We start from the raw sequence: 13887 nt of genomic DNA, 5'->3' as shown, positions 1-13887 counted from the left end.
GTAAGAGAAATAATCTTCTCTCTCTTTTTAAAGATGAATAGAAATTTTATTTAATATTAATTCACCTTTAGATAGCTCAATAAATTAAAAAAATGTATCATACACTTACAATGCCCTAGGCTAATCAATGGGAGCTACAGTGCTATATGATTGTCCTTATTTTAAAAAGGCTTAAATATAATAGAAAATAGAAAAATATAATAGAAAAACTAGATTCACACATTAAACAACTACAACATGATAACTGCAAAAGAGAAAAAAAAAAGACATTAAATAATTCTTTGGGAAACACCATGCAGAAAAGCCCTCTGCATTCCTATGTCTGTTTCAGCACTATTTATAATAGCTAAAATTTTGAAGCCACCAAGAACATGTGAATGCTAAGTAAATGGTGGCACATCCACACAATGGAATACTATGCAACCGTTAGGAAAATGAAGTGATGAAAATTGCTTATACATAGATGAACATGGAGATTATTATGTGAATAAAATGAGTCAGAGGAAGAGGTATAGACATAGAATAAACTCACTATTTGTAGGATAGAAGAAAAATTAAAGACTGTATGATAATAATATCCAGAGACAATAGAGATGAGGGCCAGGAGGACCAGTCCATGGTAGACAGCTTGCCACGAAGAGTGGCAAGTGCAGTTAGAGTAGAGAAGGGTCTCATAATTATGATAGTTGGAACTGATCACTCTGGACAAGAGCAGGGTGCAAAAATGAGATAAATTGACTTGCATGGTACCCCTTCATTAACAATAGTGTAAACCACAGTGTCAAAAGGAAGAGGAGGGGTAGAGAGAGAGGGAGAGAGAAAAAGAGAAGAGAGAGAAAGGGAGAGTGAGGGACTGGAATGGGTGGGTGGAAGGGAAACAAGGGCATTAGTGATGGGAAAAGTGTACTTGTGAAGCAGAGTGTACATTTTATGACAGAAACTCTGTCGTTGTGTATGTAAACATTTTAATGGGATTATTATGTTACCGACCCTACCCTGATTGGTGATTATGCCCTACCCTAGGGCATAATCTGGCATTCTGCTCCCACCCTAGGGTGGTACCTGATTCTGCTCCCACCATTGAGTGGTACCTGATCCCACCATTGGGTGGTGCCTGATTCTGGGAGATAAAAGCAGGGGTCTGTGGAAGGCCAGGGGCTTTTTGGCTGGAGGATGCTGAGGCTTTGGGCTTCAGTCTTGTCCTCCGAATAAAGCTAATGTTTTCACAAGCCTGACTGTCTGCTAGCCTTTACCTGCCGCTTCACCTCAGAACCGCTGGCTGAACAGGGTGGCAGATGCTTGCTCCGAGCTGGAGGGGAAAGACCTCAGCCTCCATCCCTCCATCAGTCAACCTCTTCAGGGGCTGACTTGCAACAAGTCATGAACAATTTTGTAAGTACTGTGTAATAAAAAATTTTAAAAATCATTTGAGAAAATAAGAGAAGAGTCTGTGGAAACCCGAACTCTTGTACTGAGCATCAGAGGTTGAAATGATTGGGATGGGGATGAGGAGGCTGGGAGAGGACATTTCAATTTGGATCAATAATGCGACAGTTAATTTCTACAACAGTTATTTTTACTATTGAAATTCTCACTCCTGAAATGTATGACCACTGATTTGTTCAACTGTATTCAGAAACTCAGAGCAGAGCCTTTATTCTCCTACAATTCCCAGCTGCTTGATCCTTCTGCAATCCCTTATTTGAGACTTTGGGCTATGCAGGTCATTTCTGCTGAAAGGAAGACCTGTGCTTAGAAATCAAAGCATGAAGAAGAAGAAGAAGCTAGGCTTAACATATCAGCTTTTCTTTTCCCAGGGAGCTTTCAAACACCCAAGTAAAGCAAAGTTTTCTCCACAGAACCCAAAGAGCTTAGATTTCTAGTTGGAATTTCACGGTTTCTATTAAGCAATTTATTTCCACTATTTTTCTCACTTCACACTGGAATGTTGATCTTAAGCAACCATATCTTCTACAAAAATATACAGGGAATCTTTTAATAAAACATCCCTTTTTATTTCATTTGGCTGAGTGAAGGCTGCTTTGTGAAAATGGGATTTAGAACTTGTCAGCTGGATATTTGTTACTTTCTCTTGAATTTAAACATACTAGGATGTTTTTCTTGGTTTTCTTAAAAAGAGAATTAAATCCAGTTTTGACAGAACTTGTTGGATGTAGTGCTGGCTCTACAGATGGTACTTTCATACAACAGAAGGATCTTTTCTTAAAACTTAATGGCGCCCTCAAGTGGCACATTCCAGTTCAAAAAAAGTTTCTAAGAAACTTTCTTAGAAATTGGAGAGAAAACTTTTCCCCGAAGGATCCAAGTTATCAACAAAGGTTCATTATCTTTAACATGACTATTTAAATTCTCTTTTATTATCCTTTCACCCTAGAGTACTTGAGATGCTTCTTGCTCCCTGCTTCAATGAGAACAAAAGTCATGTATGAGTACTGATGGGGTAGAGTACAGTGGGTGGATTGCTTTTGAGAATATTCAAACATTGGAAGGGGATGTTTCCCTGATTTCAATCAATGATGCATCCTAAATTAATAATAGAACAAGAAAGAGGATTTGAGAACATAAATACATGCTTTGAAAATAAGCATAGTTTGACATTTTTCCTCCTGCAAATGCAATTTCCAAATTGGCCAATGATTTATGCTTCTATAGTAGTAAAGAATACTAAATTCTTTTATTTTAAATGGCCAGGTTACTGATGGGATGAAAACACCACTTTGGTGTTTATTCTTTAAAGCCAAATTTGAACACAAAATCTTTGAAGCATTCTAAGTAAATGGATTAAGGGTTTTCCACAGGCTAGAAAATTATTCATCAAAACTTCTCATGTCCTTCAGTTTAATAGAAATCAAAGAAGCTTACATGAGAGAAGGAAACGCCATAGGTTATTGCCAGTTTAGTGTTTTGTATGGGTGGTGAAGCAGTCACTTAGCTCAGTGAAACATCTGTCTAAGAGGCTGGGAAACACTATTCCTAACCTATTTTGATAAAGATTTGGTCATTAGATTCTCTTTTATTTATTTTATTCTACTCAAGTTCATTGAAGATTTGTTTTTTTAATATTTTAAAAATTAAAGAACCGCTATTTACAAAGCTATTGACTGTTGAATTTTAGACATATAGTATTTTAACAACAATCCCACCACCAATATTAACTTTCCTCCATCAGTGCCTCCATACTCCATTCCCCATTCCTCTACCCCAACCCCTGCCTACTCTTTGAATTATTTTTTAAAGCACATAATCTGTCAGATGAGAAGTAAAAGGAAACGGTCAAAGGGATTCACATACTATTAACATCACATATTAACATCAGTGTCAACACAGAGTCAACAACACTGAACTCATGAGACTATAACTTTGACAACTGAACTTAAAAAGGTGCTATCAAGGTGGCAGGCTAGGGGTGAGGGGCATTGGGAGGGAATCTGGGAACATTGATAAAGGAAGTAGATACTGTATGTTTAAAACTCAACTATGATTAATTGTGAAAATCACAATTCTTCAAAGAAAAAAAAGTCTCTCTCTTGCCTCTGGAAATCCCTAGATCTCCCCTATTCTGCCCATTATAAGGTTTCTACAATTCATATGTGCATCACAAAAGTTTCCTGTACATAAGGTGCTTAAGTATGTAAAAGAATCTTTAGTATGTAAAAGAAAGCCTTAAGTTCAGCATGTTAAGGATCTGGACTGAGGTGTGGGTCCAGAGTCTTAGCATTCCCTCCCTCCTTCTGTAATGTAGTCCTCATGCCATGTTCTGAGCCTGAGCTCTTTTCTACAGAGGCACAAGAAGGAGGTAGCAGAAGACCCGGAGGGCTGCATATCACTGGAGCCTGGTAAGGTTCTCTTTAGGAGACTGTTGGTCTTCCTCCAGAAGATCCCTAAAATAGCAGAGGTTTCTTGATGACACAGAACAACACGGGCTGGTGTCATTATTTTTATTTTCCTATTAGCATGACTTCCAGGCATCTTAAATTCCTAGCCTTCCATTTCACCTACTTTGAAAAGTCCCAACCTTGTACTGTGTCTGATGGAGCCTGAAGGAAGAAAAGACAATTGTCCAACTGTTCAGCTTAAAACACAAATCTCTTCACTCTTTCCTCACTCACTCTCTCACTCTCTCTCTCCTCTCTCTCTCTCTCTCTCTCTCTCTCTCACACACACACACACACACACACATACACACACACGCACACACGCACACACACACAATCCAGTCCCACATATTGTCGTAATGAAGAAAGAAGAGTGAATAGATACCATAATAAGTAAACAATAAGCACAAACTAAGTTGGTCTTGAATATAATAGGAGTTCGGTTCAACTCCATACAAGCAATATATAACAAAAGTAAGGGAAGGAGAATCCAACTAAGGATAAACCCACATCTTCCAGATCCTTGTTCAACCCAACTATACTTGCAGACACTGTTTCATAGAAAATAATCACAGTCCCCAAGCTGAATTTCCTGTCCTCTGACCCCTAACCTTGCCAGAAACCCACACTTTCTCTTCTCCTAGACCCCATGTTCTCCTGCTTTTTCGAGGTCATCTCTGCTGTAATTGCCCAGCTCGTCCTCTCCACATTTTCCCTCCTTAATAAAAACCCTGGCCCTAAAGCTTGACACTATTTTCTTCACCCTATCACCAAGTGCACTCTGCCTCTTCATCCACACTCTTTGAAGTGGTCCAGGGAGGCGACTCTTCTGGGTATTTCATTACCTCAGACAATATCATTTTTGTTTGATGCAAAATTATTAAAACTATTCTCAAGTTATTAAAACTAGTTGGGCAAAATTTATTCAAGGAATCAAAGTCACGGGTTGACTTTGTTTGGCCCATTTTATACCTAACATCTCATGGTGGCTCCAACATTTTGGGGAGTTATTCTTGACTAATATCCTCCATCATCCTCTGGGAAACTTGTCCTTGTCCTTCTGGTACTAGACTGTGCATCGTTTCCTCTGCATTCAATTGTCACCTTTAAAGGCCATGAACTGATATCCTCTGCAATTAAATACTCAACTCTTTCCACAATCGGCAGAGGGCGCTAGAGACACAGATCCTAAGCCTTGGGCCCGAAGGAACCTGGAAACAAATATGCATCTGTTACATCTCGTTGAAAAAAATCCTTAAAATCTGTTGAACATTTCTACGAGTAAAGTGATATGCATAATATCCCTTCAGTAGCAATAATGGGAGCAACGGTGCCTAAAAAGAAAGGAGAGAGGGAGAGCGAGAGCGAGAGAGGGAGAGGGAGAGAGAGAGAGAGGGAGAGAGAGAGAGAGAGAGAGAGAGAGAGAGAGAGAGAGAGAGAGAGAGAGAGAGAGAGAGAGAGAGAATGTTATGGAAGGTAACTGGGAAAGCTAGTGGCAGGAAATGAGAGAGAAACATTGGTGAAGGTACTGGGGTTGATAGAGAGAGAGAGAGAGAGAGAGAGAGAGAGAGAGAGAGAGAGAGAGAGAATGTTATGGAAGGTAACTGGGAAAGCTAGTGGCAGGAAATGAGAGAGAGAAACATTGGTGAAGGTACTGGGGTTGAAATAGAGAGAGAGAGAGAGAGAGAGAGAGAGAGAGAGAGAGAGAGAGAGAGAGAGAGAGAGAGAGAGAGAGAGAATGTTATGGAAGGTAACTGGGAAAGCTAGTGGCAGGAAATGAGAGAGAGAAACATTGGTGAAGGTACTGGGGTTGAAATAGAGAGAGAGAGAGAGAGAGAGAGAGAGAGAGAGAGAGAGAGAGAGAGAGAGAGAATGTTATGGAAGGTAACTGGGAAAGCTAGTGGCAGGAAATGAGAGAGAGAAACATTGGTGAAGGTACTGGGGTTGAAATAGAGAGAGAGAGAGAGAGAGAGAGAGAGAGAGAGAGAGAGAGAGAGAGAGAGAGAGAGAGAGAGAGAGAGAGAGAGAGAGAGAAACATTGGTGAAGGTACTGGGGTTGAAACATTGACCAAACCAAAACTCAGCTCTGCATTATGCTGTGTCTTGTTTGGTTTGTTTGGTTTTTGTTTTTTGGGCCACACCCGGTGGTGCTCAGGGGTTACTCCTGGATCTGTGCTTAGGAATCACTCTTGGTTAACTTGGGGGACCATATGGAATGCCAAGGATCAAATTGACCCCTCACATTGTGATTTAATGTTTAAAAAAATAAAATAAAGGGAAAGGAGAGCCATAGCACAGAGAGTAGGTCATTTGCCTTGCACCCCAGCTAAGCCCAAGTTGATTGCCATCATCCCAAATGGTCCCCCAAGCCTACCAGGTGAGATTTCTATGCACAGATTCCTTAGCCTTGCTGGGTGTGACCCAAAAGCAAACGAAAAAGAAGAAAGTGTCTGCCATAAAGACAGGCTGGTAGGAGGTGGGAGAGAGAACAGGAGGGTAACTAGGGAAATTGCTGGTGGGAAATGAACACTGGTGAAGTGATGGATGTTGAAACATTGTGTGATTGAAACTCAATGATCAACAACTTGTTTTTTTTGGGGGGGGGGCACACCCTGTGATGCTCAGGGGTTACTCCTCGCTGTGCACTCAGAAATTGCTCCTGGCTTGGGGGACCATATGGGATGCCAGGGATTGAACCCAGGTTTGTCCTGGGTCAGCCACGTGCAAGACAAACGTCCTATTGTGCTATCATTCTGGCCCTTATCAACAACTTTTAAACTTTGCTTATCATGGTGATTTGATGTTGATGATGATGATGATAATGATAATGATAAATAAAACTCATGATCTTGTGGAGGAATCCCTTGGCTAAGGGTGTTGTTTTTCTTTTTTTCCTCAAGTCATCTAATTGTGGGTGATGGAAGGAGTCACAATGTAGGTAATGGGGGTGGGTTGGGGGTGGAAGCAAAAGACAGGAGTAAAATGGTTCTTCAGAAAGCAGGGACATTTTCTCAATCAATTTACTATTTTAAGGTAGCCGAAAGAAGCTTTCTGTGGCTTCTACGGACATAAACAAGGCTTAGTCTACAAATGCAAGCTCAGCAGAAGTGCCTTCCCATAAGAAGCTTGGAGACTGTTCTATTGTGCTTTTGCTCCAGCGCTGTTCCCTGGGGGAGATGGATGGTAACCTTTCTGATTACTCGACTACTCACAAGGCCACAAGATGCTTGTGGAATTAAGTAAGAGAGACCACAAACTATTCTGGGTTTCTGGGGCTCCGATCAGAGCTTTCATGGGACCAACTCTACATGGGCTTTGTGGGGCCAATTTATGGGAGCAGCATACCCCTCAGAGTTGGTGAACCCTCCTTACTGGTGGGTGACATCCAGTAAAAAATGCCGACCTGATGAAGCCTCTGTGCTAGCAGGATTCAAGGTTTTCAGAAGTGAAGGATTTACCCACTAAGGAAATTTCCAAGAATTCCTCTTGTGTGTCTGGACCTGAAGAGCCATGGTAAAGGTTAAAAGGTAAAAAGGTGAAAGTAAACAGTAAAAGGTAAAAGCTTGTGTGTTTGTATCTAAAAAGCCTCAGTAAAAGTTCATTTGTTCAAGACACCATGGAATGTCTCAGCAGACAGGGACCTCATACCTGCTAGTCTGGCCTTCTCATTTAAAAAAAACATAGAGGTGTTGAAGTATAGACCTCCAAAAGTTAATTTAAACCTTGTAATTTCAAAAAGTTTATACATTCCTTATTCTTATGCTAGCTTCTTGTTGCTGACAGCTAAGTAAAAAAAATGATAACCAAATAAAACACAAAAGAGTTTGGTGAGAAATTCCCCACAGTTATGTCATTTCTCCTGGTAGGATAATGTGACTCCGGCCTTGCCCCTTCACAGAAACTGTTTTCAAGGCCTCCCCTGTACCCACCTTTGTTTTAGAAAGAGCTACAGGCCACTGTCAGGCTTGACTGCTCCAGAGCTCACTCACTCCCTGAGATTCCCAAGCTTCTCCTGATTATAAACCAAACTTAGGTAAAAGGAAGCCCCCTGGTGACTTCTTGGACAAACTAAAAACAACAGCTTGGGATCTCCTGCTTCAGATCTTAAAGGGCCCACTTCCAAAGTGGAGAAATATCACTTATAATTCAAGCCCATTTCATTTAATTACAATCAGATGAAGTGGGCACACTTTATAAGACTGTAAGTTTAAGGATTCAATTGGCAGTAAAAGGAAGAGAGAATACAAATATTTAATCAAGTGTGATTAATCACTTGTAACTTCATATCTTTTATGCAGGTGTGTGGTTTGGTGTAGTGGTGGTAATGGTGGCTGTGTGTTTTTATTTGTGGTGTGTTTTGTGTGTGTGTGTGTGTGTGTGTGTGTACTAGCAATTGGCCATTGCTCTCCAAAAGGTTTTGCTGATCTGTGGACATGATGTTTGAGTAATCTTTTTTTTTTTTTTTTGGTTTTTTTGGGCCACACCCGGTAACGCTCAGGGGTTACTCCTGGCTATGCGCTCAGAAGTTGCTCCTGGCTTGGGGGACCATATGGGACACCGGGGGATCGAACCGCGGTCCGTCCAAGGCTAGCGCTGGCAAGGCAGGCACCTTACCTTTAGCGCCACCGCCCGGCCCTTGAGTAATCTTAGATGGACTTAATTCACCTATATTTATATCCGCCTTCAAAGATGTATGATCTATTAGTCTTAATCTGGGCTTTTTCTCTGCCCAGATTACATCTGTTTATCCATGTCTTTGTAAACACATGGCTGCTTTAGTCGATAGCAGAAGACATTTCATTTCAATGATACTTATTTCCTGATCAGTCAGGATCATCATATGCAATACATGTAGAAGTCCTAAGTTTAAATTTTTATATTGGCCAATTGACCCTACCACCTGTCAGAGGACTATTATTTAAACTAGTTAAAATAATTTATGTGGATATCAATTTATAGCTTCTCTCCTAGTGGAAAGCCTTTCACTGGCATTCAAGCAAGTTGCACTTGTGGTGGCAGGAATCTATTTACAGAGGGCCTAGGCTTGGTGAACATGGAACTAAGGCAACACTCAGGCACTGGCTTATTCCTCTTTGGCACATCCCCTACAGAAGCAATGGCTAATGGCTCTTCCAGGAGAATAGGGCAATGTGGGATCTCTGTTCCACATTTAAGAGCTTATCTTGAACTTGAGAGATGAACTAGGAGGAAAGAAAATAAAGGGGTTCTGTCAGATGATAGAACCTTAAGCAGGGTGCCTACTTGGGCTATAGCTTTTTTCTTCCCCTTGGATACTGATAAGCTCTAGAAGTGGGGAGAGATAGACACATAATGAAGGAATTACTTCTACCTAATGGGGAAAACTTAGTATGTACTAGGGGGTGACTTGAACCCAAAAGTTTTTTAATGAAAAAAATCCTTGCAGCACTCCCTTCCACATCCCAATATTTTCTTCCCCATACCTTTTGCTTTGAATATATTTGAAGTGTTTTTCAAGGAAGGGAGATGTCCCTTTACTAAAAGTCAAAGGGACTGGTTGATATTCCCACCAGCATAAAATGAGAATTCCTTTTCTGTCATATCCAGATAAAACACTAGTTTTTATTGTTTTTTTTTAAATATTATATGGTTACCATAAAGTTATTCATGATTTGGTTTTAGGCATACAACGTTTCAACATCAGATTGTGTGTGTGTGTGTGTGTGTGTGTGTGTGAGCATCCAAGAAATTCTCAAGAGGTCTGGGGTCCCATAAACTATTCTCAATCAACCCTGTTAATGGCTCAATTCAAGGGTCAAAGGATGTGATATGGCTCAGGCCCTATAGTCCCAGGGATACACAAGTCACCCCAACAAACTCTGGAGGCCTCCAAGGCTGCTCCTGATAACTCTGTGGTGAAATATATGGTGCCAGAAATTGTACTGGAATTCAATGCTTGCTAGGTAAGCTCCTAAACTGCCATATTATCTCTGAGCCCTTAATTGGGGGTGATGTTGGGGGAAAGATCTGGTTCTAGCCACACTTTTTTCACCACCCTTAATCTTGACTTGCTCCTTCTTCATTGATTCTAGAAGTTCCATTCCAGATGTTCATGACTCTGGGTCCTCTCACTCCTATGATGTCTGAAATATCCTCTTTAGCATTCTGGAAGATCTGATATTCTCTCCTAGAAGAAGCATATATCTGAAGCAAAAGGTAGCTTTTGAGTTCACTTTATTTTTACATATCAACTTCCTCTGAAGCACATCACTGTCTCAAGGTCATTGACTAAAAGCAAACATCTTTTAATCATGTGGGACCTTGTAGTTTTCATGAGAAATCTTAGCAGTCCTGAAAGATCACTTAACATGGCAAATACAAAACCAAGTCTCTATCTTACACTAGCACTCCATATGAGTCAATAAAAGAAATTATGTGCTTATGAACTCATATTACTGATGGAAAGAATATCTATTTGTTTAACATTTGGGTAATCTGGAAGAAGAGCTATAGAAGATATGGCAAAATCTCCATACTTTACTAAATTGTATGAGAGCACCATAGGGACTGAAAACAAGATGTTTGTGCAGAGCCAAAGAAATCGATCTTTTTGCTTGCCGGTTCTTTTTTTTAGAAGCCTGTCAGCTCAGCAGATTGCTCTCTTTTATTTTTTCCTTCACAAATAACACTGACAAAATACCCATTTGAGGGAGGGGAATAAGGAAAAAAACAAAGGAAAGAGAAGATTAGAAAAGAGAGGACAGAGGAACACTTCCATGGACGCTAGCAGCATTAAGGGCTGAGAAGTCCAGGACCATAAATAGATTCCTTAAGCTACTCTGAAATCCTGCTCTACTATAGTTTGAAATTCAAGAATCCAGTGAAGATGGAAGAAGTGTATAAAGTGAAGGAGTTGGATTCATCCACGTTGGCACATCTTGGTGAGATCTCTGCTCTTTTGGCACCTAGCTCTAGACTGGGATCCTAAAAATCTTTAGTGATTCTTCCTACAACCATATCTGATAGAAATAGTTTTTGTGGCTATTTTGCAGGCACATTATTGGCATCACACTGTTTCAGTTCTGGTATCTAGCCACAAAGAGGATAAGGGGGAAATTGGATGAAACAGCTAAAAATCCAGTGCATGTATTTCATTAATTTCTATTGAAATTAGATGATTTTTTTTCAAAATCAACATTTTTACTCATTTATGGTTATCTCACTATCAAAAAGAGGCTCCACAATGTATACATATTTGTGAACAGGTTACTTTCAGGTAGATACAGGCAGGAACATTGGGGATGAATAGTTCATGGTCCCTTCCTTCCAACCCTGATCTGCGAGGAAGTGAAGTGTTCAAACAGGTAGTAGTGACTCTTGGAGAGCTAAGATTACTGGCTGGTGGATTTGGTTTGGAGATGGATCTTGGAGGAGATAGGACTCCAACATGGCCTTTAGAATACAGATTCTGCTGACCAGAGTGAGCTATAGGATAGTGGGTAGAGGTGGGGAGATTTGTTTCTTTCTCCTTTCTGCTTTTGCCTCCCTGCTGTCTTATACCGGTTTTCTTGCATCTGCAAATGTGTATTGAAGAAGAGGAGGAGAAAAATAAGACCGACATACCTATTCCTCTCTGAAGCAAACAATATAATGAGGCCTGCTTATATGTTTTAAAGACAGTCCTTCAAATGAGTTGATTGAACTTTGTAGCAGAACTCTTCAAGGCCAAGAATCTCCAGAATCTCCAGAGTAACTCTCTGGGTGTTAGATGCATGCTCCTGGAGTAGAGAAAAGTTGCACAATGGTATGAACCTCTGGCCAAAAGGACCTGAGCAGAGCCTGAAGGGGCTGGTGGGCCTTCAGGGTCAATTTGTCCCACCTCCTCCCGATGGCTGTGCCCTTAGCACCTATTGATATTTGAAAGTTGCAAGAATAATTTGAAAAGGAAAAACAGGTTCTTTTTTTAAAATTCAAGTCTTGGATTCCCCTACCATCAAGTGTCTTTTAAACATTGACTCTGGGCCCAGAGAGATAGCACAGTGGTGTTTGCCTTGCAAGCAGCCGATCCAGGACCAAAGGTGGTTGGTTCAAATCCCGGTGTCCCATATGGTCCCCCGTGCCTGCCAGGAGCTATTTCTGAGCAGACAGCCAGGAGTAACCCCTGAGCACCGCCGGGTGTGACCCAAAAACAAAAACAATAAACATTGACTCTAGCATCAGATGCCACAGAAGGTAATCTGTCTTTTATTTTAAGTCTGAACAGACAGGTTTTATCTGTTTTAGTGCCCTCCCCTCCTGGGAACCTCACCCTTCTCTAGGAAAGTTGTTTCCTATTCCTGCTTTTGAACAGTGTTGAAAATGGGAGCTGATTTCAATTCATGTCCTTTCCCAGCTACAGTCTGTGAGGGTGAGGGAGGCCTTTGATGCCAATAGAGCTTATTAGCTTCAACAGCAGCTTTTAGGAAAGCTGTGAAAGAAGATGCTCTGCTCCACTGGAGAGAGCCGAGGAAGCTCTACTTAGCCAGGTCTGCTGATTTTTCAAGGGTGTCTACATTTTTAAAAGGCAAAAGATTGGAGCATGGAGTAGAGTTTTAGAAAAATCTTCCAACACCTCTGATGGCTGGGATTTAGTTACAGGAGTCAATGAAGTTCTCTTTTAACTAACTGGCACTAATTCTTCTGTTGCTTTTAACCAGTCAATTAATTATTCAAAGAACTATGATTCATAGTTACTGATAGTCAATTTTAGGCATGTAATATTTCAACACTACCAGTGTCAACTCCAACTACCAGTGCTCTCATATTCCATCATCTTCCCCATCACCTATTCTTCTATTGCTTATAAACAAAATAACATCGGGATTCACACCCAGCAGTGCTCTGGGTTACTCATGGTTCTGCCCTCAGAAATTACTCCTGGTAAGCTCAGTGGGCTGTATGGGTTGCAAGGGATTGAATCTGAATTGGCTGTGTGCAAGACAAACATGCTACCTGCTATGCTATTGTTGCTCTGGCCCCATAAACGTTTAACCCCAGCATGCTTTATGTCGCTCCAATTTCCTTTTATGTTCTTCAGGCATATGAGAGAGATCATTCTGTCAGTCATTCTCCTTCTGACTAAACCCAGCACTATCTCCAATTCTCCTTTAAGTTTTGTAGGGTATAAAGTTTCAGGCCCCTAAGGAGCACCCTTACAGATGACTGGAGACTGACTTGGTGCAAGAATATCAAGGAAACTCTCTGAGCCCATTTAGATTCCCATACCACATACACTCTTTGTCCCTTAAGCACGGGACTCTGCAGGCGATTGAACTTAGATCTGGAATGCCCATGTGTGCCCAAGGGAAAACACACAGGAATTATTCTTCTACATTAAAATAGAGACTTGGTCTAAGCTTAGACCAAAATATAAAAGAGTTTTGTCTCCTACATCTACCTTTTTTCACCATTGCAGTTTCACTACCTGCTTGAAGTGGAGAAGGTGTGTGTGTCTCCAGATTCACCTTGGTGCAAAAGCTATAGGTTAAAAAATTTGTCCCTGCCCTAGTCCATCCCCCAAACTGATTGGGGGTGAACATTGCCTAGGACGCCAGACTTCAGGTGTCAGGCTAGAGTAAGAAAGAGCCAATGCAGGTAGCTCAGCTGCTCAGACTCCAGTAGCGAGTTCAAGACTGTCTGGGGGACTGGGGGGCTAATCTTGCCATGTCCTGCTTGTCACTAGTCTCAAATTTTACCCTTTGTTCAGCTTTTCAGGTCCATAGTCTACCCTCATAGAAGACAAAATCAGCAGGAGACAAATAATAAAGTAAAATTAGGGAATATGAGGAGAGAGAGCTAAGTTGAGAGGGAATCTGGGGGTTCAATACAGTTCTAAAAAGAGCTTTGTGGGTCTTCACGGGCTGAGCTCTGAGTTCATACCCTGTGTTACTTTACCCAGCTCTATACCCGATTTTTCATTGCTAGACTGGCAGTGTGGTGCAGGGTCCAATGGAGCTGGGTCATGTGAGGGGTG

Source organism: Suncus etruscus, chromosome 2 (assembly GCF_024139225.1).
Source record: "Suncus etruscus isolate mSunEtr1 chromosome 2, mSunEtr1.pri.cur, whole genome shotgun sequence".
NCBI lineage: Eukaryota > Metazoa > Chordata > Mammalia > Eulipotyphla > Soricidae > Suncus > Suncus etruscus.
Note: the sequence above shows the minus strand (reverse complement) of the source record.